The 20,226-nt window shown below is 40.1% G+C and overlaps 1 long non-coding RNA gene across 1 annotated transcript in view; it reads left to right on the forward strand.

Moving 5' to 3' along the window:
- Positions 1-14,372: 14,372 nt before the first annotated feature.
- LOC148005693 (uncharacterized) overlaps positions 14,373-20,226 on the forward strand; it is an 89,950-nt gene continuing 84,096 nt past the window's right edge. Inside the window, exon 1 of the long non-coding RNA XR_015620161.1 lies at positions 14,373-14,498. This is a non-coding gene — a long non-coding RNA (uncharacterized LOC148005693). The remainder of the gene's footprint in view (positions 14,499-20,226) is intronic.

Below are 20,226 nucleotides of genomic sequence, written 5' to 3' on the forward strand. Positions count from 1 at the left end.
CTTATATACATTTCGAGTGTTATTCCCTTTCCCGGTTTCCGGGCAAACATCCCCCTCCCCCCTCCACTTCCTTATGGGTGTTCCCCTCCCAACCCTCCCCCCATTGCCACCCTCCCCCCATAGACTAGTTCACTGGGGGTTCAGTCTTAGCAGGACCCAGGGCTTCCCCTTCCACTGGTGCTCTTACTAGGATATTCATTGCTACCTATGGGGTCAGAGTCCAGGGTCAGTCCATGTATAGTCTTTAGGTAGTGGCTTAGTTCCTGGAAGCTCTGGTTGCTTGGCATTGTTGTACTTTTGGGGTCACGAGCCCCTTCAAGCTCTTCCAGTTCTTTCTCTGATTCCTTCATAGGGGACCTATTCTCAGTTCAGTGGTTTGCTGCTGGCATTCGCCTCTGTATTTGCTGTATTCTGGCTGTGTCTCTCAGGAGAGATCTACATCCGGCTCCTGTCGGTCTGCACTTCTTTGCTTCATCCATCTTGTCTAATTGGGTGGCTGTATATGTATGGGCCACATGTGGGGCAGGCTCTAAATGGGTGTTCCTTCAGTCTCTGTTTTAATCTTTGCCTCTCCCTTCCCTGCCAAGGGTATTCTTTTTCCTCATTTAAAGAAGGAGTGAAGCATTCACATTTTGATCATCCGTCTTGAGTTTCGTTTGTTCTAGGGATCTAGGGTAATTCAAGCATTTGGGCTAATAGCCACTTATCAATGAGTGCATACCATGTATGTCTTTCTGTGATTGGGTTAGCTCACTCAGGATGATATTTTCCAGTTCCAACCATTTGCCTACGAATTTCATAAAGTCATTGTTTTTGATAGCTGAGTAATATTCCATTGTGTAGATGTACCACATTTTCTGTATCCACTCCTCTGTTGAAGGGCATCTGGGTTCTTTCCATTTTCTGGCTATTATAAATAAGGCTGCGATGAACATAGTGGAGCACGTGTCTCTTTTATATGTTGAGGCATCTTTTGGGTATATGCCCAAGAGAGGTATAGCTGGATCCTCAGGCAGTTCAATGTCCAATTTTCTGAGGAACCTCCAGACTGATTTCCAGAATGGTTTCACCAGTCTGCAATCAAACCAACAATGGAGTAGTGTTCCTCTTTCTCCACATCCTCGCCAGCATCTGCTGTCACCTGAGTTTTTGATCTTAGCCAATCGCACTGGTGTGAGGTGAAATCTCAGGGTTGTTTTGATTTGCATTTCCGTTATGACTAAAGATGTTGAACATTTCTTTAGGTGTTTCTCAGCCATTCGGCATTCCTCAGCTGTGAATTCTTTATTTAGCTCTGAACCCCATTTTTTAATAGGGTTATTTGTTTCCCTGCGGTCTAACTTCTTGAGTTCTTTGTATATTTTGGATATAAGGCCTCTATCTGTTGTAGGATTGGTAAAGACCTTTTCCCAATCTGTTGGTTGCCGTTTTGTCCTAACCACAGTGTCCTTTGCCTTACAGAAGCTTTGCAGTTTTATGAGATCCCATTTGTCCATTCTTGATCTTAGAGCATAAGCCATTGGTGTTTTGTTCAGGAAATTTTTTCCAGTGCCCATGTGTTCCAGATGCTTCTCTAGTTTTTCTTCTATTAGTTTGAGTGTGTCTGGTTTGATGTGGAGGTCCTTGATCCACTTGGACTTAAGCTTTGTACAGGGTGATAAGCATGGATCGATCTGCATTCTTCTACATGTTGCCCTCCAGTTGAACCAGCACGATTTGCTGAAAATGCTATCTTTTTTCCATTGAACGGTTTTGGCTCCTTTGTCAAAAATCAAGTGACCGTAGGTGTGTGGGTTCATTTCTGGGTCATCAATTCTGTTCCATTGGTCTATCTGTCTGTCTCTGTACCAATACCATGCAGTTTTTATCACTATTGCTCTGTAATACTGCTTGAGTTCAGGGATAGTGATTCCCCCTGAAGTCCTTTTATTGTTGAGGATAGCTTTAGCTATCCTGGGTTTTTTGTTATTCCAGATGAATTTGCAAATTGTTCTGTCTAACTCTTTGAAGAATTGGATTGGTATTTTGATGGGGATTGCATTGAATCTGTAGATTGCTTTTGGTAAAATGGCCATTTTTACTATATTAATCCTGCCAATCCATGAGCATGGGAGAGCTTTCCATCTTCTGAGGTCTTCTTCAATTTCTTTCCTCAGTGTCTTGAAGTTCTTATTGTACAGATCTTTTACTTGCTTGGTTAAAGTCACACCGAGGTACTTTATATTATTTGGGTCTATTATGAAGGGTGTCGTTTCCCTAATTTCTTTCTCGGCTTGTTTCTCTTTTGTATAGAGGAAGGCAACTGATTTATTTGAGTTAATTTTATACCCAGCCACTTTGCTGAAGTTGTTTATCAGCTTTAGTAGTTCTCTGGTGGAACTTTTGGGATCACTTAAATATACTATCATGTCATCTGCAAATAGTGATATTTTGACCTCTTCTTTTCCGATCTGTATCCCCTTGATCTCCTTTTGTTGTCTGATTGCTCTGGCTAGAACTTCAAGAACTATATTGAATAAGTAGGGAGAGAGTGGGCAGCCTTGTCTAGTCCCCGATTTTAGTGGGATTGCTTCAAGTTTCTCTCCATTTAGTTTAATGTTAGCAACTGGTTTGCTGTATATGGCTTTTACTATGTTTAGGTATGGGCCTTGAATTCCTAATTCTTTCCAGGACTTTTATCATAAAGGGGTGTTGAATTTTGTCAAATGCTTTCTCAGCATCTAATGAAATGATCATGTGGTTCTGTTCTTTCAGTTTGTTTATATAATGGATCACGTTGATGGTTTTCCGTATATTAAACCATCCCTGCATGCCTGGGATGAAGCCTGCTTGATCATGGTGGATGATTGTTTTGATGTGCTCTTGAATTCGGTTTGCCAGAATTTTATTGAGTATTTTTGCGTCGATATTCATAAGGGAAATTGGTCTGAAGTTCTCTTTCCTTGTTGCGTCTTTGTGTGGTTTAGGTATAAGAGTAATTGTGGCTTCGTAGAAGGAATTCGTAGGGCTCCATCTGTTTCAATTTTGTGGAATAGTTTGGATAATATTGGTATGAGGTCTTCTATGAAGGTTTGATAGAATTCTGCACTAAACCCGTCTGGACCTGGGCTCTTTTTGGTTGGGAGACCTTTAATGACTGCTTCTATTTCCTTAGGAGTTATGGGGTTGTTTAACTGGTTTATCTGTTCCTGATTTAACTTCGATACCTGGTATCTGTCTAGGAAATTGTCCATTTCCTGAAGATTTTCAAATTTTGTTGAATATAGGTTTTTATAGTAAGATCTGATGATTTTTTGAATTTCCTCTGAATCTGTTGTTATGTCTCCCTTTTCATTTCTGATTTTGTTAATTTGGACGCACTCTCTGTGTCCTCTCGTTAGTCTGGCTAAGGGTTTATCTATCTTGTTGATTTTCTCAAAGAACCAACTTTTGGTTCTGTTGATTCTTTCTATGGTCCTTTTTGTTTCTACTTGGTTGATTTCAGCTCTGAGTTTGATTATTTCCTGCCTTCTACTCCTCCTGGGTGTATTTCCTTCTTTTTGTTCTAGAGCTTTTAGGTGTGCTGTCAAGCTGCTGACATATGCTCTTTCCTGTTTCTTTCTGCAGGCACTCAGCGCTATGAGTTTTCCTCTTAGCACAGCTTTCATTGTGTCCCATAAGTTTGAGTATGTTGTATCTTCATTTTCATTAAATTTTAAAAAGTTTTTAATTTCTTTCTTTATTTCTTCCTTGACTAGGTTATCATTGCGTAGAGCATTGTTCAATTTCCACGTATATGTGGGCATTCTTCCCTTATTGTTATTGAAGACCAGTTTTAGGCCGTGGTGGTCCGATAGCACGCATGGGATTATTTCTATCTTTCTGTACCTGTTGAGGCCCGTTTTTTGACCAATTATATGGTCAATTTTGGAAAGAAGTACCATGAGGAGCTGAGAAGAAGGTATATCCTTTTGCTTTAGGATAGAATGTTCTATAAATATCCATTAAGTCCATTTGGCTCATGACTTCTCTTAGTCTGTCAACATCACTGTTTAATTTCTGTTTCCATGATCTGTCCATTGATGAGAGTGGGGTGTTGAAATCTCCCACTATTATTGTGTGAGGTGCAATGTGTGTTTTGAGCTTTAGTAAGGTTTCTTTTACGTATGTAGGTGCCCTTGTATTTGGGGCATAGATATTTAGGATTGAGAGTTCATCTTGGTGGATTTTTCCTTTGATGAATATGAAGTGTCCTTCCTTATCTTTTTTGATGACTTTTAGTTGGAAATTGCTTTTATTTGATATTAGAATGGCTACTCCAGCTTGCTTCTTCTGACCATTTGCTTGGAAAGTTGTTTTCCAGCCTTTCACTCTGAGGTAGTGTCTGTCTTTGTCTCTGAGGTGTGTTTCCTGTAGGCAGCAGAATGCAGGGTCCTTGTTGCGTATCCAGTTTGTTAATCTATGTCTTTTTATTGGGGAGTTGAGGCCATTGATATTGAGAGATATTAAGGAATAGTGATTATTGTTTCCCTTTATATTCATATTTGGATGTGAGGTTATGTTTGTGTGCTTTCATTCTCTTTGTTTTGTTGCCAAGACGATTAGTTTCTTGCTTCTTCTAGGGTATAGCTTGCCTCCTTATGTTGGGCTTTACCATTTATTATCCTTTGTAGTGTTGGATTTGTGGAAAGATATTGTGTAAATTTGGTTTTGTCATGGAATATCTTGGTTTCTCCATCTAGGTTAATTGAGAGTTTTGCTGGATACAGTAACCTGGGGTGGCATTTGTGTTCTCTTAGGGTCTGTATGACATCAGTCCAGGATCTTCTGGCCTTCATAATTTCTGGCGAGAAATTTGGTGTGATTCTGATAGGTCTGCCTTTATATGTTACTTGACCTTTTTCCCTTACTGCTTTTAATATTCTTTCTTTATTTTGTGCGTTTGGTGTTTTGACAATTATGTGACGGGAGGTGTTTCTTTTCTGGTCCAATCTATTTGGAGTTCTGTAGGCTTCTTGTATGTCTATGGGTATCTCTTTTTTTAGGTTAGGGAGGTTTTCTTCTATGATTTTGTTGAAGATATTTACTGGTCCTTTGAGCTGGGGTCTTCACTCTCTTCTATACCTATTATCCTTAGGTTTGATCTTCTCATTGAGTCCTGGATTTCCTGTATGTTTTGGACCAGTAGCTTTTTCCGCTTTACATTATCTTTGACAGTTGAGTCAATGATTTCTATGGAATCTTCTGCTCCTGAGATTCTCTCTTCAATCTCTTGTATTCTGTTGGTGAAGCTTGTATCTACAGCTCCTTGTCTCTTCTTTTGGTTTTCTATATCCAGGGTTGTTTCCATGTGTTCTTTCTTGATTGCTTCTATTTCCATTTTTAATTCCTTCAACTGTTTGATTGTGTTTTCCTGGCATTCTTTCAGGGATTTTTGTGTCTCCTCTCTTTGGGCTTCTACTTGTTTATTTATGTTTTCCTGGAATTCTTTCAGGGATTTTTGCGATTCTTTGAGGCATTTTTGCGATTCCTCTCTGTAGGCTTCTACTCGTTCTCTAAGGGAGTTCTTCATGTCTTTCTTGAAGTCCTCCAGCATCATGATCAAATATGATTTTGAAACTAGATCTTGCTTTTCTGGTGTGTTTGGATATTCCGTGTTTGCTTTGGTGGGAGAATTGGGCTCCAATGATGCCATGTAGTCTTGGTTTCTGTTGCTTGTGTTCTTGTGCTTGCCTCTCGCCATCAGATTATCTCTAGTGTTACTTTGTTCTGCCATTTCTGACAGTGGCTAGACTGTCCTATAAGCCTGTGTGTCAGGAGTGCTGTAGACCTGTTTTCCTCTCTTTCAGTCAGTTATGGGGACAGAGTGTTCTGCTTTCAGGCGTGTAGTTTTTCCTCTCTACAGGTCTTCAGCTGTTCCTGTGGGCCTGTGTCTTGAGTTCACCAGGCAGCTTTCTTGCAGCAGAAAATTTGGTCTTACCTGTGGTCCTGAGGCTCAAGTTCGCTCGTGGGGTGCTGCCCACGGGCTCTCTGCAGCGGCAGCAACCAGTAAGACCTGTGCCGCCCCTTCCGGGAGCTTCAGTGCACCAGGGTTCCAGATGATCTTTCGCTTTTTCCTCTGGCGTCCGAGATGTGTGTGCAGGGAGCAGTCTCTTCTGGTTTCCCAGGCTTGTCTGCCTCTCTGAAGGTTTAGCTCTCCCTCCCACGGGATTTGGGTGCAGAGAACTGTTTATCCAGTCTGTTTCTTTCAGGTTCCGGAGGTGTCTCAGGCAGGGGTCCTGCCGCTCCTGGGCCCTCCCCCACGGGAGCCCAGAGGCCTTATACAGTTTCCTCTTGGGCCAGGGATGTGGGCAGGGGTGAGCAGTGTTGGTGGTCTCTTCCGCTTGCAGCCTCAGGAGTGCCCACCTGACCAGGCGGTTGGGTCTCTCTCTCACCGGGTCTGGGAGCAGAGAGCTGCTGCGGGCCGGGATCTGTGGGTGTGGGACTTCCGGTAAACACAGAACGTGCTGGTCCTAGAGAAATTCTGCTTCTGTGTGTCCCAAGCTCACCAGGCAGCTTTCTTGCAGCAGAAAATTTGGTCTTACCTATGGTCCCGAGGCTCAGGTTCGCTCGTGGGGTGCTGCCCAGGGGCTCTCTGCAGCAGCAGCAACCAGGAAGACCTGTGCGGCCCCTTCCGGGAGCTTCCGAATATTTTCTTTATTTACATTTCAAATGTTATTACCTTTTTTGGTTTCCCTTTGGGGAACCCCATCCTGGTTTCCCTGACCCCTGCGTTCATGAGAGTGCTCCTCCACCCACCCACCAACTCCAATCCATAAGCCCCCTATCCCATTCCCCCTCTCCTTCTTCTATGAGGGTGTTTCCCCTCCTCAACACTCCCCCTTCCCACCCTAGCATTTCCCTACACTGGGGCAATCGAGCCTTTACAGGATTAAGGGCCTCTCCTACCAATGATGCCAGACAAGACCCAATCTCTGCTACATATGTGGCTGGAACCATTGGTCTGTCCATGTGTACTCTTTGATTGGTGGTTTAGTCCCTGGGAGCTCTGGGGTGTCTGATTGGTTGGTATTGTTGTGCTTTCTATGGGGTTGCAACCCCCCTCAATTACCTCTGTCCTTTCTCTAATTCCTCCATTAGGGACCCCATTCTCAGTCCAATGGTTGACTGCGAGCGTCTGCCTCTGTACATCAGAAAGCAAGCTGAACCAAACCATAAAGAGCAAGCCAATAAAAAGCATTCCTTCCCAGCTTTACTTCAGATTGTTGCCTCCAGAGTCTTGCTTGCATTCTTGCCCTGAATTCCCCTCTTGGCTATAAACTGTGTAATGAAATAAGCCATCTCCTTAAGTTACCCTTGGTCATGGTCTTGATCATAACAATAGAATCAAAATATAGCACTGCATAACACAAGGTTATCCAGGTAAATACATTTTCCTGAAAATTTAATAATTTTATTTTATATTTCAAGATAAATAAAATTCTGTTATATATCTATATATGAATACACACACACACACACACACACACACACACACGTGCACTTGTTTCCTGGCTGTTTTGAATGATGTAACAAATAGCATAAATGGAAAATACCTCTTTGGTATATTAATTTATATTTCCTTTGGATACATATTCAAGAATGATATACACTTATCACGCTTTAGTTTCTTGAGCTTTGATTTTCACAATGGCTGCATGAGTTTTTGGTCCTACCAATAGTGCATAAGATTCTTCTTCCTCTGGAAAAATATATCTTTTATAGTATTATTTCCTGACTATAGTTTCCTTTCTCTTTACTCCTCCAAGTTATTTTCTGTTAACGTTTTGCTACAGTCAGAGGGCCAAGGAATGCTGCAGGTATCATACCATGCAATGAACTTAATGCAAGAGATTGATTGATTGAGTGTGTGTGTGTGTGTGTGTGGCCACCTCTGAGCAGGATGAGAGAGACAGAGACAGTGAGAGACATACACACACAGAGACACAAAGAGAGACAAGGCAGACAGAGTGATAGAGGGAGACAGAGACAGACACTCCATGGAGTGGACTTTATATACCGTGTATCTAACTGGTGGTGACAGTAGAAATGTGTTGCATTTTTCTACTGGTAATGGCATGGCTGTTGGCACAGAAAGCTGAATGGGGAGCTCTTGGTTCTGGAATGTGGGCAATTCTTGGTTTAGCACCACCCCCACCTCGTAGTCCATCTGGATCCACTCTCTTTCTGTCTCTCATTAGAAAATAAGCAGGAATATAACCGTTAATACTAAACTAAAATGTGGTAAGGTAATACAATAGCCATATTTGCAACAGGACAAAAACAGGAGAAAAAGAGCCCAGGACGAGGCACAAGAAACAGACATAGATGCAGAGACCCACTTGTTTGCATACTCAGGAATCTCAAAAAAGTACAAAATTGGAAGCCATAATATTATACACAGAAGTCTTGTAGGGTAACAGCATAAAGTTAAAAAATTAAGAAAAGAGTAAAAAGACTTAGTAAAATATGACATTTACCGTACATTTAAATTATTCAAGGATATTATATGTTTAAAAGTTAAGAAAAATACATTTTAATTTTATTTTTTGCTGAATGAGAATTTTATACATCCATGTATTTTGATCCAGTCCACTTTCTATTTTTGTCCCTTTAATTCCGTACTCATTTCTACTATCACTGCTCTGTCCCAACTTCATGTGTTCTTTCTTAACGCCCTACATAAAATCCACTTTGTGCAGTCAGCATGGGCCTGCATGTAGTCATCTACTGGAGCACAGGCAACCCCTTTTCTAGCAGACTTCAGTTGCCATAGGGCCTCAGCCATAGGTAGAGCTCCCTGGCTACCTCCAGTCTATAACTGGGTTTTTTTTTCTGGTAATGTTAGTAAACTGTCCTTCGCACAAGCAATGTCACCAAGTATAAGTTTATTCCTTGTAAGGAGGAATCATACTATTTTGTACTTTTCAAGTATCTTCTGTCATATGCTATTGTTGTGGCCGGTTGTTATATACCTGTGTGTCTTCTGTATCATGGAATAGGGTATTTTGGCACAATGACAAAGGGATGAGTTGGTAAAGTAATAACCAACTAACATCGCACCATAAAGAAACCACCACTCTTGCCTTTGGTGAGAATTCTACACATCTGCATTATTATTCTGACCGTTGGAGTTCAGGAAGGCATTTGTTCTTCTTAGGTTTTCCCCCAATTATCAACATCCTCTAGGAAACATCATCAAGGGGGTTCCTAGTAAACCTTATGCTTAAGTTTAGTATTGATAAAGGTGAAGGTTTAAGTAAATGGCAATTTTATTAACTTGGGAAAAGAACATTTTGTAATGCTGATAAAATGCTATCGGTGGTGACTATCAGTCCTCTTGCTTTCAAACATTTTTAAATACTAATGGGTTCACTTAAAATCCTGAAGTGCCCTCCTCATTTCAAAAAATTACCCTGAAGTGAATGAATGACAGACACCAGCATCCTTACATTTTGAAGCTTTTGTCTCTTTTATGTGTGTCACATTCACTGCCTTTTCTGTGTCTGCTCGGTTCCAACCTGGACCTGGTTTCTAAGTTATTTAAAGAATGATCCCCCCTACTCAGTTTATAGTTTTTGAGGATAGTGCAGCCTTTACTCAGGAAAAAATACGTTTGTACTTCTTGACATGTTGTATAAGTATGTGACAGGTGCTTAAGCACTGTATATACAATAATCAAGTCAAAGCAACAAGTAATATAGGAACCTATGTACATGAAAGAACATATATGAAGATATCAGTCATTAATTTGTGTGTGTGTGTGTGTGTGTGTGTGTGTGTATTTGTATAAAACATTAGTTAAGATTTGCACAGGGCCAAACACAGCATTATTTTCTTTTAATCTCAGCGCTGAGGAGGCATGTGGATTTCTATAAGTTTGACATCAACCTGGTCTGTATGAAGATGGCCATAATAAGACACTATCTTAAACTAGAAAACAAAAGAATAGATCAGGACATGAGTAAAGATTCATGATAGAAAAGGTAATAAAATTAATATCTTTTTGTTTGAAATATATGGCTTTTAAGCAATTAAGAATTCTAGATACTTTTATTGATTTTGCAGATGTATATGAATCTTCACACCTTTATGAAATTAAAAACATGCTGAAACTCTTTGTATTCCAATAAATTTTACTTTGGAATTGAGATTCTATTAAAGATCTGATTTGATGGACTACTGTGGTGGTTTGAATGAGAAATGTTCCCCAGAATCTCAGGCATTCAAACACACTGGACCCAGTTGGTACTGCTGCTGGGAAGGTTTGGTTGTTTCCTTGCTAGACTAAGGATGGCGCTGGTTGTGGGCTTTGGGAATGCAAGCTTTGCTTATTCCTGGTTTACTATCTCTCCTTCATGCTTGAGGTTTCAGAAATGAACTTTTAGCTTCTTATTCCACCTTACAAGCCTGCTGCTTGCTGCATGCTGCCAATGCTGTCCCAATATTGTGGAATCTAACTCTCTGGAACTGTAAGCCGAAATAAATATTTTCACAAGTTGCCTTGGTTATGGTATTTTACAACAGCAAGAGAAGAGTAGCTAATATGCTAAACACTGACAATTTTTCTGATCTTTATCAGCTTCCTATTGAGCTTCTGGCTAAAGTAAATAAGCTCCTTTGCAAGTGAATGTGCTGCAGGCAGAAATAAGTGAACTTATCTGCATGGAGATAAAGACAAATGTAAATTGTGTTCCTGCTTTCAAAGTCCTCTCCTTCTGAGAATTATAAAATGAAGATGATCATTTGAAATTATTTCAGTCTTCTTGATGCCTGTTATTAGTCATATCATTTAGCCCTGGGCACATGGGCTTTTTTTTTTTTTTTTTTGGTTCTATTTTTCGGAGCTGGGGACTGAACCCAGGGCCTTGTGCTTCCTAGGCAAGCGCTCTACCACTGAGCTAAATCCCCAACCCCAAGGGCTTTTATTGACCCGGTTGACCCATAAAGCTGAAATGTGCTATCTGTGATAACCATTGCATAGGTCTGTATTCTGTATATTTGACTGATGTAAGTTTCAAACATTCACTGAATTCCATGGTGGTTATATAGTAAGAGCTTAGGGTTCAGAAACCCTTCCACAAGCAGTACTTGCTATTGGCAAACAGAATCTAGCTGTCAGGTTCTATCAGTGCCAGTTGATGGCACACATTTGGTACAGTTGCCAAGTCTTATGCGGTAAAAGTTGGAGTTTGTGTAAAGGAAAGTTCTCAGTCCAGTTCTTTGGGGAAGATGGCTATAGACTATGGTTTGTCTGTGTCAGTTTTAAGAAGCAGCTCCTTTTCTGGAGAAATTTAATTTATGACCCAGACTTAATTACAAACCCATACAGCTTTAGACTTTTCCATTCCTGGCCACTGCAACTAAGACAGCTAATGTTTCTTGCCAACGTTTAGTTTCTAAAAGTGCATGGTGGATATGAAACAGCCAACTTTTGTGTAAGCCTTAATAACTTTTTGAGAATAATTCTGAGTAGCGGGCATTATAAAATGTTAAAGGTTATCAAGATTTTAAAATCTAAAATCACCTTTCTTGAAAATACCCGTTAATAACCGCTGACTCACAGTGTGAATCATTTACCCTTCCTCTCAGACTTCACCAAGAAAATACCTTCGGTGAGTCAGGATGGGCCTTCAAGGGGAAATGATTCCAGGAGGAAGCGTCTTTTGAAAGCTCATCAGTTGATAAAACTCTTGCTGTTGTTTTTCAGAATAATCCTGCTTGATTTGTTTACTTTCTTTCCTGTAACCTTGGATTTTGGGGATATCTCACTAAGTCACTGGGAACAATTTGCTTCCCTTTTTTAGAAAGGTTGCTTCCGTACATCAGGCATATTTCCTACAGAGTGTTTGAGCCTCTGGCTCTTGTGCTATCTGATAAATTGTAGCTTTGGTGTCTTCTTTTTGTCCTTTCATTGTTCGGATTTAAATTTAAAATTTTGCTTATTTTAAAAGTCTGGCTTTCTTCATTGTATTTAAGTTTTAAAATTCTATGATGGTTCTTTTAAAAAATAAACTTTTTATTAATACCGTGAGAATTTCATACAAGGTAGTTTGATAGATCATATTCACTCTCCTCCTTTAGCCTTTCCAAATTCTACCCTGACCTTCATACCCAACCAACTTCATGGTCTCTATTAGATTATTCTTTTTAATTAGATAAGGAATATTAAAAACTTGTTAGTTTAACTTAAAATCTCCAGTGCTGGAAGTGAGGTTCAGAGCAGGCTTATGATCTTGAGTTGATGCTTATCATTAGGACCCAGTTAGGGGAACAGGGTCCACAGACAGGCAACTGCTTTAGAAACAGCCCCCATTCCAGTGGTTGAGGGACCCACATGAAGGCAGAGCTACATACCTGCTACATATGTGTGTGGGGCCTAGGTCCAGCCCTTGTATGGCCTTCAATTATTGGTTCAGTCTTTGAGAGCCCCCAAGGGTTCAGTTTAGTTGACTCTGCTGGTCTTCCTGTAGAGTTCTTATCACCTCCAGATTCTTCCCCAACTCTCTTCTTCTCCAAAGACTCCCTGAGCTTTGTCCAATATTTGGCTATGGGTCTCTGCATCTGTTTCAGTCAGCACTCACAGAACAATTATACTAGGTTCCTGACTGCAAGCTTAATAGAGTATTATTAATAATGTCAGAGATCATTGCTTGCCCATGGGATGACCCTCAAGTTGGATCAGTTATTAATTGGTGATTTCCTCCCTCTTTATCCCTGCATATCTTGTAGGTAGATGGTGGCCACTTCACATTCTATACTTCCACTGCTAGGAGTCTCAGGTAATGTCATTACCACAGAGTTCTGGGAGCCTTTCCCATTCCAGGTCTCTGGCAGGTCCTAGAGATCACCCCCATTTTCTGCCAGCCCTGGATTTCCATTAATTCCCCTTGCCCTCTGGTCCTCTCTCCTGTCTCTAAATCCAGACACCCATGGACACTTGATTTTTTACAAAGAAGCCAAAGCCATACAATGGAAAAATGAAAGGATCTTCAATAAATGGTTCTGGTCTAACATGATAGAAGAATACAAGTAGATCTGTATTTATCAACCTGGACAAAATTCAGGTCCAAGTGTATCAAAGACCTCAAAATAAAACCAAATACCCTAAATCTAATAGAAGAGAATGCAAGAAATAACCATTAACTTATTGGTACAGGGGACAACTTCCTGAACAGAACAACAATGACCCATGCACTAAGTTCAAAAATTAATGAATGAGGCCTCACTAAACTGAAAAATCTCTGTAAGGCAAAGGACATTGTCAATAGGATAAAACATTAGCCTACAGATTGGAAAAATGTCTTCACCAACCCCACATTCAACAGAGGGCCAATATCCAAAATATATAAAGAACTCAAGAAGTCAGAGACCAACAACCAAAATATCCAATTAGAAATGAGGTCCGGAGCAGAACAGAAGTCTCAACAAAGGAATTTCAAATGGCCCAAAAGCACTTAAGGAAAATTTGAACATTCTTACTCATCTGGGAAATGCAAATCAAAGCAATTCTGAGGTTTCAGCTTACACCCATGGGAATCACTAAGATCAAAACCTCTGGCTAGATTTGAAGCAACTGGAACACTTCTTCATTGCTGGGGGGAGTACAAACTTGTACAAGCACTCTGGATATAAATCTTGCAGTTTCTCAGAAAATTGGGAATAGTTCTACCTGAAGACCCAGCTATACTGTTCCTGGGCATATATCCAAAAGATGCTCCACCATATGACAAGGGCACTTACTCCACTATATTCATAGCAGATTTATTTGTAATAGCCAGAAACTGGAAATAACTCAGATGACCATCAACCAAAGAATGGGTATAGAAAATGTCATTCATTTACACAGTGAAATATTATTAAGCTATTAAAAATAAAGACATTTTGAAATTTGTAGTCAAATGGATGCAACAAGACAATATCCTGAGTGAGGTAACCCAGACCTAGAAGGACATGTATGGTGTGTATGCACTTATAAATGGATATTATCCATACAGTTCAGGATATACATGGTATATTTCCAAGACTCAAAGAAGCTAATCAAGGAGGAAGGCTCAAGTAGGATGCTTAAATCTCACTTACAAGAGGGAATAAAATAATCATAGGAAGAAGATAGAGGGAGGGCACAGGGTACAAGAGGGGATGAGGCAGGGAAATGGGGGTTCAGGTTCCTGAGAACTGTTTTTAAAGTCTTTATAGTAGTATTTCCAAGTGGAAAACCTCTATTAAGAAGTGTACTTACTATATACATTAGATCCAGTGAACTCCAGTAGAACAGTGTCTGGAATCTGATGGCTGTGTTCCTTGTAGTGTCTTGCTTTCATTATTCTTCCTCACCTGTTCTCTTTCCTCAGAGTTTTTCCTCTTGCCCTGACAGGATGCTTTGGCCTCATTTCCTCTCTCCATAGTCCACAGAGCTTCCTATGAAAGAGACAAAAGAAGAAAAAGAAGGAAATACATATCTCAGGAACATCACAGAGGTAAACATCCATCCAGGAGTCACTCCAATCCCAGCTGTGGCCAAGTTGGAAAAGCTATTTATAATTCCCCTGCTTCTCTCAGTCCCATTACATTTATCCCCTATGCCTGATGCTGGGCTTTCTGGAACTGGCAAAACATCCTTAAAACAAATGTATAAATAGAGACAATACAGAGTGTGAAGCAGTTTATCAGAGTTACCCATGGGGAAGAGAAGTGCTGGAGGGAGGGTGCTACAATTGAGGCGTTCTTGGTCTCATTATCCATTTACCAGTGGATAATAACTGAGAGGAAAATGTTCTACAATTTTAGGCTATGTGCGTTTGCTAATTTAAGTAGTCCTACAATAAAGTCCAGTAATATCTGTATTTTTATAGTTTTGCTATAAACTATATAAATGCATTTTTAAATGTTTGGGTTTTCTAAAGTTCTATCTTGAAATTTTAGTCTTCTGGTAAAATGCAGTTTGTAGATCACAATGATGTCACACTGAATGAATTATAACAGAAACTATTGAATGTAGACTTAAAGTATGTTATTTAGTATCTAGGAAGGAACATGGAGGGCATAGAGCAGTTCATTGAAATTGATACTAGGCAAAATATCTTTCTTTTCAAAATTAGTACTTTAGGATATCATACAAATAATATATTTTATAATAGCAGGGCATTTTTCCTCTTCCTCCTCCTCCCCATCCTCTGTCTTATTCCCTTTTTTCTTTGACATAATTTCCCATATCCCAGAGTGGCCCTGGTTCCCCAATATGTAGCAGAGAATAATTTTGACTTTCTAATTCTTTTTTTTTAACTTGAGTATTTCTTATATACATTTCGAGTATTATTCCCTTTCCCGGTTCCCGGGCAAACATCCCCCTCCCCCCTCCCCTTCCTTATGGGTGTTCCCCTCCCAACCCTCCCCCCATTGCCGCCCTCCCCCCATGGACTAGTTCACTGGGGGTTCAGTCTTAGCAGGACCCAGGGCTTCCCCTTCCACTGGTGCTCTTACTAGGATATTCGTTGCTACCTATGGGGTCAGAGTCCAGGGTCAGTCCATGTATAGTCTTTAGGTAGTGGCTTAGTCCCTGGAAGCTCTGGTTGCTTGGCATTGTTGTACTTTTGGGGTCTCGAGCCCCTTCAAGCTCTTCCAGTTCTTTCTCTGATTCCTTCAATAGAGGACCTATTCTCAGTTCAGTGGTTTGCTGCTGGCATTCGCCTCTGTATTTGCTGTATTCTGGCTGTGTCTCTCAGGAGCGATCTACATCCGGCTCCTGTCGGTCTGCACTTCTTTGCTTCATCCATCTTGTCTAATTGGGTGGCTGTATATGTATGGGCCACATGTGGGGCAGGCTCTGAATGGGTGTTCCTTCAGTCTCTGTTTTAATCTTTGCCTCTCCCTTCCCTGCCAAGGCTATTCTTTTTCCTCATTTAAAGAAGGAGTGAAGCATTCACATTTTGATCATCCGTCTTGAGTTTCATTTGTTCTAGGGATCTAGGGTAATTCAAGCATTTGGGCTAATAGCCACTTATCAATGAGTGCATACCATGTATGTCTTTCTGTGTTTGGGTTAGCTCACTCAGGATGATATTTTCCAGTTCCAACCATTTGCCTACGAATTTCATAAACTCGTTGTTTTTGATAGCTGAGTAATATTCCAAGGTGTAGATGTACCACATTTTCTGTATCCATTCCTCTGTTGAAGGGCATCTGGGTTCTTTCCATTTTCTGGCTATTATAAATAAGGCTGCGATGAACATAGTGGAGCACGTGTCTCTTTTATATGTTGAGGCATCTTTTGGGTATACGCCCAAGAGAGGTATAGCTGGATCCTCAGGCAGTTCAATGTCCAATTTTCTGAGGAACCTCCAGACTGATTTCCAGAATGGTTTTACCAGTCTGCAATCCCACCAACAATGGAGGAGTGTTCCTCTTTCTCCACATCCTCGCCAGCATCTGCTGTCACCTGAGTTTTTGATCTTAGCCAATCGCACTGGTGTGAGGTGAAATATCAGGGTTGTTTTGATTTGCATTTCCCTTATGACTAAAGATGTTGAACATTTCTTTAGGTGTTTCTCAGCCATTCGGCATTCCTCAGCTGTGAATTCTTTGTTTAGCTCTGAACCCCATTTTTTAATAGGGTTATTTGTTTCCCTGCGGTCTAACTTCTTGAGTTCTTTGTATATTTTGGATATAAGGCCTCTATCTGTTGTAGGATTGGTAAAGATCTTTTCCCAATCTGTTGGTTGCCGTTTTGTCCTAACCACAGTGTCCTTTGCCTTACAGAAGCTTTGCAGTTTTATGAGATCCCATTTGTCCATTCTTGATCTTAGAGCATAAGCCATTGGTGTTTTGTTCAGGAAATTTTTTCCAGTGCCCATGTGTTCCAGATGTTTCCCTAGTTTTTCTTCTATTAGTTTGAGTGTGTCTGGTTTGATGTGGAGGTCCTTGATCCACTTGGACTTAAGCTTTGTACAGGGTGATAAGCATGGATCGATCTGCATTCTTCTACATGTTGCCCTCCAGTTGAACCAGCACGATTTGCTGAAAATGCTATCTTTTTTCCATTGGATGGTTTTGGCTCCTTTGTCAAAAATCAAGTGACCATAGGTGTGTGGGTTCATTTCTGGGTCTTCAATTCTATTCCATTGGTCTATCTGTCTGTCTCTGTACCAATACCATGCAGTTTTTATCACTATTGCTCTGTAATACTGCTTGAGTTCAGGGATAGTGATTCCCCCTGAAGTCCTTTTATTGTTGAGGATAGCTTTAGCTATCCTGGGTTTTTTGTTATTCCAGATGAATTTGCAAATTGTTCTGTCTAACTCTTTGAAGAATTGGATTGGTATTTTGATGGGGATTGCATTGAATCTGTAGATTGCTTTTGGTAAAATAGCCATTTTTACTATATTAATCCTGCCAATCCATGAGCATGGGAGATCTTTCCATCTTCTGAGGTCTTCTTCAATTTCCTTCTTCAGTGTCTTGAAGTTCTTATTGTACAAATCTTTTACTTGCTTTGTTAAAGTCACTCCGAGGTACTTTATATTATTTGGGTCTATTATGAAGGGTGTCATTTCCCTAATTTCTTTCTCGGCTTGTTTCTCTTTTGTATAGAGGAAGGCAACTGATTTATTTGAGTTAATTTTATACCCAGCCACTTTGCTGAAGTTGTTTATCAGCTTAGGAAGTTCTCTGGTGGAACTTTTGGGATCACTTAAATATACTATCATGTCATCTGCAAATAGTGATATTTTGACCTCTTCTTTTCCGATCTGTATCCCTTTGATCTCCTTTTTTGCCTGATTGCTCTGGCTAGAACTTCAAGAACTATATTGAATAAGTAGGGAGAGAGTGGGCAGCCTTGTCTAGTCCCTGATTTTAGTGGGATTGCTTCAAGTTTCTCTCCATTTAGTTTAATGTTAGCAACTGGTTTGCTGTATATGGCTTTTACTATGTTTAGGTATGGGCCTTGAATTCCTATTCTTTCCAGGACTTTTATCATGAAGAGGTGTTGGATTTTGTCAAATGCTTTCTCAGCATCTAATGAAATGATCATGTGGTTCTGTTCTTTCAGTTTGTTTATATAATGGATCACGTTGATGGTTTTCCGTATATTAAACCATCCCTGCATGCCTGGGATGAAGCCTACTTGATCATGGTGGATGATTGTTTTGATGTGCTCTTGAATTCGGTTTGCCAGAATTTTATTGAGTATTTTTGCGTCGATATTCATAAGGGAAATTGGTCTGAAGTTCTCTTTCTTTGTTGTGTCTTTGTGTGGTTTAGGTATTAGAGTAATTGTGGCTTCGTAGAAGGAATTCGGTAGGGCTCCATCTGTTTCAATTTTGTGGAATAGTTTGGATAATATTGGTACGAGGTCTTCTATGAAGGTTTGATAGAATTCTGCACTAAACCCGTCTGGACCTGGGCTCTTTTTGGTTGGGAGACCTTTAATGACTGCTTCTATTTCCTTAGGAGTTATGGGGTTGTTTAACTGGTTTATCTGTTCCTGATTTAACTTCGATACCTGGTATCTGTCTAGGAAATTGTCCATTTCCTGAAGATTTTCAAATTTTGTTGAATATAGGTTTTTATAGTAAGATCTAATGATTTTTTGAATTTCCTCTGAATCTGTAGTTATGTCTCCCTTTTCATTTCTGATTTTGTCAATTTGGACGCACTCTCTGTGTCCTCTCGTTAGTCTGGCTAAGGGTTTATCTATCTTGTTGATTTTCTCAAAGAACCAACTTTTGGTTCTGTTGATTCTTTCTATGGTCCTTTTTGTTTCTACTTGGTTGATTTCAGCTCTGAGTTTGATTATTTCCTGCCTTCTACTCCTCCTGGGTGTATTTCCTTCTTTTTGTTCTAGAGCTTTTAGGTGTGCTGTCAAGCTGCTGACATATGCTCTTTCCTGTTTCTTTCTGCAGGCACTCAGCGCTATGAGTTTTCCTCTTAGCACAGCTTTCATTGTGTCCCATAAGTTTGAGTATGTTGTATCTTCATTTTCATTAAATTCTAAAAAGTCTTTAATTTCATTCTTTATTTCTTCCTTGACCAGGTTATCATTGAGTAGAGCATTGTTCAATTTCCACGTATATGTGGGCATTCTTCCCTTATTGTTATTGAAGACCAGTTTTAGGCCGTGGTGGTCCGATAGCACGCATGGGATTATTTCTATCTTTCTGTACCTGTTGAGGCCCGTTTTTTGACCAATTATATGGTCAATTTTGGAGAAAGTACCATGAGGAGCTGAGAAGAAGGTATATCCTTTTGCTTTAGGATAGAATGTTCTATAAATATCCGTTAAGTCCATTTGGCTCATGATTTCTCTTAGTCTGTCGACATCACTGTTTAATTTCTGTTTCCATGATCTGTCCATTGATGAGAGTGGGGTGTTGAAATCTCCCACTATTATTGTGTGAGGTGCAATGTGTGTTTTGAGCTTTAGTAAGGTTTCTTTTACGTATGTAGGTGCCCTTGTATTTGGGGCATAGATATTTAGGATTGAGAGTTCATCTTGGTGGATTTTTCCTTTGATGAATATGAAGTGTCCTTCCTTATCTTTTTTGATGACTTTTAGTTGGAAATGATTTTATTTGATATTAGAATGGCTACTCCAGCTTGCTTCTTCTGACCATTTGCTTGGAAAGTTGTTTTCCAGCCTTTCACTCTGAGGTAGTGTCTGTCTTTGTCTCTGAGGTGTGTTTCCTGTAGGCAGCAGAATGCAGGGTCCTCGTTGCGTATCCAGTTTGTTAATCTATGTCTTTTTATTGGGGAGTTGAGGCCATTGATATTGAGAGATATTAAGGAATAGTGATTATTGTTTCCCTTTATATTCATATTTGGATGTGAGGTTATGTTTGTGTGCTTTCATTCTCTTTGTTTTGTTGCCAAGACGATTAGTTTCTTGCTTCTTCTAGGGTATAGCTTGCCTCCTTATGTTGGGCTTTACCATTTATTATCCTTTGTAGTGCTGGATTTGTAGAAAGATATTATGTAAATTTGGTTTTGTCATGGAATATCTTGGTTTCTCCATCAATGTTAATTGAGAGTTTTGCTGGATACAGTAACCTGGGCTGGCATTTGTGTTCTCTTAGGGTCTGTATGACATCAGTCCAGGATCTTCTGGCCTTCATAGTTTCTGGCGAGAAGTCTGGTGTGATTCTGATAGGTCTCCCTTTATATGTTACTTGACCTTTTTCCCTTACTGCTTTTAATATTCTTTCTTTATTT

The sequence above is a fragment of the Rattus norvegicus genome, chromosome 5 (assembly GCF_021556685.1).
Source record: "Rattus norvegicus strain SHRSP/BbbUtx chromosome 5, alternate assembly SHRSP_T2T, whole genome shotgun sequence".
Taxonomy (NCBI): Eukaryota; Metazoa; Chordata; class Mammalia; order Rodentia; family Muridae; genus Rattus; species Rattus norvegicus.